The sequence below is a fragment of the Thunnus thynnus genome, chromosome 12 (genome assembly GCF_963924715.1).
Source record: "Thunnus thynnus chromosome 12, fThuThy2.1, whole genome shotgun sequence".
Lineage (NCBI taxonomy): Eukaryota > Metazoa > Chordata > Actinopteri > Scombriformes > Scombridae > Thunnus > Thunnus thynnus.
In genome coordinates, this window is record NC_089528.1 from 29180641 (window position 1) to 29188656 (window position 8016).

The 8016-nt window shown below is 36.1% G+C and overlaps 1 protein-coding gene across 1 annotated transcript in view; it reads left to right on the plus strand.

The window, feature by feature from the left end:
• Nucleotides 1-8016, plus strand: part of LOC137194679 (GTPase IMAP family member 4-like) — an 88843-nt gene that overhangs the window by 74194 nt on the left and 6633 nt on the right. The gene's annotated exons all lie outside the window — the stretch shown is intronic.

Genomic DNA, 8016 nt, shown 5'->3' on the forward strand with positions numbered 1-8016 from the left:
AGAACAAAGATGTTACTGTTTCAAATTGATATGAATATTAATGTTATGATTGTGTATTGAAATCTGATATTGAATCATTTTCTGAGGTAATTCAGATGTTGTATCTGTATATGGACAACTGTTATTATTATTGCTCAATAAAGGATGTAAAGGACCGTTTCTGATTTTTTCATGTATAGCCATATACCGTATGCACTGAGTCATATGATATGAGCCATATATTTAATATATATACATATATATATATATATATATGTGTGTGTGTGTGTGTGTGTGTGTGTGTGTGTGTGTGTGTGTGTGTGGGTGTGTGTGTGTATATGTATACATATAATAGGAATCAGAAACAGAAAAAAGGTTTATTGCAAAGTACAAGGAAATTTGCCTTGGTGTTGTGGTGCATAACAATCAAAAATTAGAAGGTAAGACAAAAAGCATGTATCTTTACTAAGTGACTACCATAAAATACAAGTGATATAAATAAATAAACAAAATTTTACAACAAAGAATAAGTAAAAATCATCAGTGTCTCTGGGTGGGAGAGAGTCTGTGTCAGTGAGGATCCCAGCAGGGGCAGATTTAGTGATTTTAAGGCCCAAGGCAAACTCAGTCATGGGGCTCCTTTGTGCCACCTTGATGTTGGTAGACGAAGTACTCAAATCTTTAACCTGTTAAAACCACACTAAACACAGTTTGTTAAAAAGTCCTACATTCACAAACTGTTCTTGTGAATACCTATTATAACACAATGTACCTACGTTTCGGGGGAGTTGTTTTGATTAATAGAAACCAGCATTGACTTTTGGACAGTTCCAAGCTACAAAATGTTCAGAGCCCCATTTCAAGCCTACAGTGAATGTTTGATATTCAAAGGATTAAGTTTTTAGTTTAATATTCTTTTTAAAATGTATTTGTTGTTGTTGTTGCTACATTCGTGATCAGATGTAGGAATAAGAAACATCAACACAGGCCCTCGGTACAATGTTACAATGAACACTTTTTTTTTTTTTCTGGACATTCAAGCTGTGTTATATGCTGTGCTAAAAATGAAATGATACATCCGTGTGTGAATCACATATTCAATTTAGGGTTTAATTATACATACAAGAGTGAGAACTTTGTAGGAAAAGAAATGTATAAAGTTAACCAGTTAAGAGGAAAGTGTCAGCTCAAACACAGTTGGGCAAAATGCTGAAGCACAAGAAAAGTGGTTGAAAAAACCTTAATTTAAACTGTTTTAATGTATCTCTAAAACACTAAAATATGGAAAATCTCAAGCCATCATATCACAGGCCATAAAGGCAAACGACTGCATCAGCCCTTCACCCATTACCACATACTACAAATGCTCTGATGACACTGCCATACTGGGATTATTATATGATGACACATGGCTTCTTGACATTTTGACATAATATATAATTATACAAAAAACAATTATTATTTAGCAATCTATCCATACTACAGGTAAAAAAAATACTTGCAATAACAAAATAGAGTACAATTCTAGTCATCAGAAGTGCCCCAAAATAGATGGATAATATACTGTAATTTCAATATTTCTAAGTATGCCTAAAGTAATCTTTGTACCATAAGTACTACTCAAGTGGTTTTACAGTACTTTAGTATTCTCTCTGAATACAGTAAATGGTAGAATTACTTGGGTGCCCTTTTATGACTCAAGCTTCTAGACCTGATCTATAAACAAACTACACACACCTAGATTTCACTGTGCTAGTTGTCAACAGTGTGATGTGGGTGTGAAAGGAATCCTGAAAATGCAGAAGGACTGGATTCTTACGCCATCTAGATTATAAAGATAAAATGAATCACAGTGAATCAGTTAAGGGTTGAATTAAAACACATGAAAACTTATTGGAAAAAGAAATAGAAAAGTTAACCAATGTTAAATGTAATAATTAACTTTGCGGAGATGCATCATTTTTTCATTGTCATTTTTGGGTGTTTGCTATTGCAAAAAACAATTAAAACCTTTATGTAGCATATAAACATAGCATTTAAACAAGTCTGTGAAACTATGTATTATAGTACACCATGGTATGTATCTAATGGGGCTGGTTGCCACTAATTGTTCGTAGCCTTCCTCACCTTTTTATGAAGTTGCTGATATATTTAGCTATATGATGATTTAATAAACATTGCTCTTTGTAGTACACACCATTGCATTTGTGATTATTCAAGGGCTCTGACACTATTAGCAATGTTTTCCAGCTAAATAAAGATAAAACCAACATTAATTACATTAACCAATCATGTAGAATTAGACAATGGCAGTTAGATGTCTGCATGTCGAGGTGTCCTTAGGCAAGATACTGAGTGGCTGCTCCATCAATGTGTGTGTGTGTGTGTGTGTGTGTGTGTGTGTGTGGATGGGTGAGTAGCAAAAAAACATTGTTAAGTACTTTGGTTAAAAATGCTATATAAATGCAGCTATTTAACCTGCTCAGACCACTTCTTGTCGCACATGCTGATGCAGGGCAATTTTCGACATCTCCAAAATCACAAAACACCTTTCATTTATGTTACATTTTGTCCCTTTCAGTTTGCTACACGTTTTTTTTTCATTTACTGCGGAATGACATGAGAATCAAAACACAATTTCTAAGGAAAATTCTTACCGATAATATCATCCATCCAGATATTGTTGGGCTGCATCAACATCCTATATGCTGTGAACAAATGAAACATCTTGAAAACATTTTAAAATAGGTTTAAACAAAATCTTGTTTACTTTACGCACAGCTGGCACAGCGTAGATACCTTCATTCATCATTGAAATATTTTGATAAAACAATGAAAGAACTTTTCCAGCAAATTTCCAAACCAAATTTTGTATATGTTTAAGGATATTGTGTAAGCTTAAAATCACAAATGAGGACTTTCAAATATGCAGAGGAGGAGTAGAACTACAGAGTTTATATGTCAGTTATCCTATAGGCTATTAATTGTTTGCACAAAATAGGCGGCAGCACACATGAGAACAGATCAGTTGTATTTTCATTCTAACATTGTCAGCATATTTTGGAATGATGTATATGAATATTTGGGTTGTCCTGAATTTGTATTTTAAAAATTCAGGTGCTTCACAGAGGTGAACTCTTTTCTCTCTTTCACCTGTTTCACCTGTTGCTGTGTTTAAAGGGGATAAGAGAGGCTCATGTGGTTGGTCATTACTGAAGCTCCACCTGCTGACTTTGTGTACCTCCCACTAATAATGTCTTTCTTTCACTTTGTGCCTGGCTGTGCAAAAACAGGTCAATAGAGCCCAAGGACGTTGGGCTTTTTTGTTTTTATGTACTTTAACCTGTTGATTCTATTGCACAACTGAGGACTGTTGATTCAATCCTTGCACAGGTTATGGATCTTCATTGTTTTCATGAAAAAAAAATGAATTAATGAAATATAACACTTAATCAGTGTCTCATTTTCAAAGTTGTTTTAACATAAAGGTGAACACAGGTTTTTACAAATGTCTTTAACACATAATTCACATCTTACAGTACAATAAACAGTCATTATGTTAAAACAGCCAGTTTGCAGTCATGAACCACAATTCAGCCATATTTAGACTTAGACTTTGTAGCAGTAAGTTTTATCTACCAAACCTTTTGCAGATCACACATAATATGCAGTATGTCCATATGAATCCACTGTGTTTTACACCTAGAGGAAGGACCATCAGTGTCTACAGTTTTCTCTGATAGCACAAACATAAACACTGAAACTCACACATTGTACCTACAGAATAAGTTTGATGTTTTGATGAGTCTTTTGGTACTAGAACCATAATGATTCAGACATCAAAGATCAAGTCAAAAATATTAAAATAGTACAAATAATCCAGTATGGTTCTTAGAACTCTCCTTAAACAATAACTTTGCGCCTTTTGGGCCAAGAATCTTAAAGAAAGATTAAACACTCATGTACCTTAAAACTGTGTAATAGTTATCCATCCCTAATGTGGACTAATTGAACACATTTCATGAATGCACATAACATTAATTGTTTGTCCCTTTTTTCAGTTGTTGGGTGTACACCTCCCACAGTCTTCAACAATAATGAGCTGATCAGGATTGTGTTGGTGGGGAAGACTGGAGTTGGGAAGAGCGCCACAGGAAACACCATTCTGGGACAAAAGTGCTTTAAATCAGAATTCTCCGCTCACAAAACGCTGTGAAAAGGCTTATGGTGAGGTGGATGGACAAATAGTTGCAGTTATCGACACACCGGGCCTGTGTGACACCAATAACACTGAAGAGGAAATGGTTAAAGATATTGCCCAGAGCATTTCTTATGCTTCACCTGGACCTCATATCTTCCTGGTCGTCATCAAACTGGGCAGATTCACAGAGGAAGAAAAGCAGACTGTGCAGAAGAGTTCTTGAAGGGCAGCAAAGATCTGCAGGAACTTGTGGCCAAATGTAACAACCAGTACCACGTGTTCAATAATGAGCTGGAGGATCGTTCTCAGGTCAGCGAGCTGCTCGATAAAATAAGAAATATAAATGAGCAGAATGGAGGAAGCTACTACACCACTGAAATGTTCCAAAAGGCAGAGAGAGCGATAGAAGAGAAGAAACAACAAATCCTGAAAGAGAGAGAAGAGCAGAACCGCAAAGAGCAGGAGAAACTGAGGAAGGAAATAGAGGAAATATATCAGCAACAGATCAGAGAGGCATTGGCTGACTTTGAGAGAAAAACTAAATCAGCGGAAACCATGAAAAAGAAATCAATGAGAAAATGAAAAAACTGAAGGAAGAACAAGAAGAGCAGGCCAGAAAAGAAGCCGAGGAGAGCAATTGGGTCATCAAACAGCTGAAGTCATTTTTTCAGTGGTTGTTTCCCTTTCTCACATTATTCTTACACGCCAACCCACTGGAAAAATAATTGAATTAGTGGACTAATAAGTAAACAATTTGTCTTAATATGAAAAAAATAATGAAGATCTATTCTGAGTAACAAGTATGACAAACAAGAGAGAGGAAGAGAAAACAGTTAAACGGCAACTGCTACAAATAAGATGATGATGAGCAGATTTAGAGTCAAAACTAAAATGAAGCAACAGTTTTGAAAACTATGGAAAGAGTGAATAACAACACTGTTGTTGACTGAGGTGGTTAAATGTATAAATTGATTTGTTTCATACATGACTGGGCTGGTTACACTTGTTATTATAGTTATGTATTCAACACCAATCAGTTTATGTTATGTAGCAAGTTGTAAAATACTGTACTTGTAATAAGTGACTAATATTCACCGATTTTCATTCATCATGTGCTTTGATCATAGGTAACTATTTTTAACTTGTAAATTTTTAACCACATGTCTAAAAACTTGGATGGAAAGACTAAACATTGAACTGAACAAACAGGAAATTAAACAAGGTGATACTCGGGTGAGAAAGACTCTTCAACGTGGGAGTAGATAAGTATCATCACAAAAAGAAACTGAGCCAACAATGACACCTGGTGGTCAAATACAGACATGATAAACTGGTGACAAACAGCTGAATATACTTCTTATATTTTCAAAAGTTCAAAAGATTTTCAGTATCAAATTTAGTATTAAATTTCTTCTCAGATCTGTAGGTGAACAGTGTACTCATGTGCTCTTATAGCAGAAGCAGCATTTACCCGAACTCCAGTTTTGGAAGAAGTACTCTGATCCTTCACTTAAGTAAAAGTACCAATACAACAATGTCAAAATATTCCATTACAAGTGAAAGTCCTGCATTCAAAATGAAGTAAAAAAAATTATCAGCTAAATCTCTTTCAGTGTTAAAAGTGAACGTTGTTTTGCAAGAAAGTCGCCCCTGTGACTGACACATTAAATAAGTTAAATAAATTGCATTATCAATATTGAAGCATAAGTGTTAGAGCAGCATGTTACTGCTGCAGCTGCTGCAGGTGGAGCTAGTTTGAACTACTTTATATACAGTTAGTTTGCTGAAAAAAGTTCTGATGCACAAATCTGTTTACATTTTGTTTTTACATTTATGTTTCTGCACTGCACCTCTCAGAGATCACGTCAATCAAATTGTGTGGGCGGGACTGTGTGGCCTTCTTTATCTCTCTCTTTCATCAAAATCACATACTTCTGCTTTTTACTTTTAATATGTACTGTACCGCAGCTGCCCACAAAGTGCATACTGTTGCATGCAGTATGATACAATTAGGACGTACTACTTCCATCTGTCTTGGCGGCTTCCGTCATTGCACTGTCGATGCGCTGTCATCGGTCTGTACTCTCTCAGCGGCTCAGTCGATGTGACGTATCTTCTGCTGTGCTGATTGTGGGTTAAAATGCACTTGACTTTCTATAGAGAGCCTAAGTGTCTCCCCCTCCACTGTCCACCATGGGACCTTATTTTGAAAAAACGATAGTCAACGGTGGGAGACAAATGATTTTTTGATCCCATTTGAATTGTGCCATGAATTATACATATGATGTCTGTCAATTTAAAAGATAATGTTGCAAGTCAAGAAAGTCGGTTTGGCGTAAAACTGTTGAAGTATCATTTAGTTTTGTGTGAAACCGCTCAGTGATCAACATCTCTCATCTCGCACAATATACGTCACCAACACCAACATGACTAGCTAACTTAGCTATGTTACACACATGAATGTATCTTACCCAATGTGTTTCATCCAGCGACTCCTGGTCCTTTTGTCAGCTGGGAAGCAAAAGAAATAGCAAGACCCGTTGCTCATGTAACTACATCCTGTTAGAAACACACGGGCATCGCACTAACGTTATCTTCAGCAGCTCTGGGTAGCTTGAGGAGAGAGAAAGGTATGACGTCACTTTTGGGTATGTAGTCTTTCTAATTACGTATTTTCACAGTCTTATACTTCAACAGTTTTAAAACAAATTGTGATTTTCTTGACTTGCAACATTACCTTTTAAATTGACGAACATCATATGTGTAATTAATGGCACAATTCAAATGGGATTGTTGTGACAGAACACTTTTATTAATATAAAACATAACCTTGTGTGGGCACTGTTATGGAATTTTCCATCTTTAGGAGTTACAAATTGGGTTACATTGGGTCAAGCCTGGGCCTTGAGGTCACAGAGTAAGCAACATCAAGTCTTGCAGAGAGAGACACTGCTTCTCCTTGGATATGCAGCTGTCCGTGATGTTTGGGAAAGCATAGATCTCTCTGATAAAGGGTAAATCAGCATTGCTATGGTTACCAAGGTGGGAGGGGGCATTCCTAGACAACACAGATAGGTGAATGCGTAGATTCTATTTGACACAATCTGATTGAAAAATGGAGTTCCTTGTTTAGAAACTAGTGAACCAATTAGACTAATTTTTCATCTTGTAGGCTGTCCTACTTAGGTTAAAGACTAAGAGTCAGACCTTCAGTGGGCAGAACAGAAAGAGACAGCATCACTGCTGCTGAACTGCAGCGAACATCTCTTTGTTGGCATCAATGGAGATGGTGCTTTCAGTGAAGAGATAAGAGGAGTTTGACAGAAATCAGACCAGATTATCTCAGTTTCACAGAGCCGATAGTCTGACTCACAGCCACATCTTCAGATAATTCCAGGAAATGAAGCTACTGGTGTGCAAAATTTAAACACAATATTTTATGTACCGATTGCGCATTATAATTCCTCTCCTCACCCCATCTTTACCACGAAGTTCAAGTATGTAAGTATCTGTTGATTTATTTAAATTTTCTGCAACAAATGAAACTCAAAAGTGTTTTATAATCTAGTGCAAGAAGCATGTGCTGTCAGTTGACATGGGCATCCATGTTTACTGATATTATTCAGTGAGTATAGGAGTGGCATTTCTTGTAAGTGCTGATGGGAGGGGGAACAAGTTTGTCCATTTACAGTTAACAGAAGGAATCCTGAAAATGCCAAAGGACTGGATTGTGTGAAGCACTGAATTAAAACATATGAAAACTTAGTGGAAACTGAAATAACAAAGTTAACCAATGTTAAATGTAATAAATAAATTTTAATTAGTCTTTATAAAAT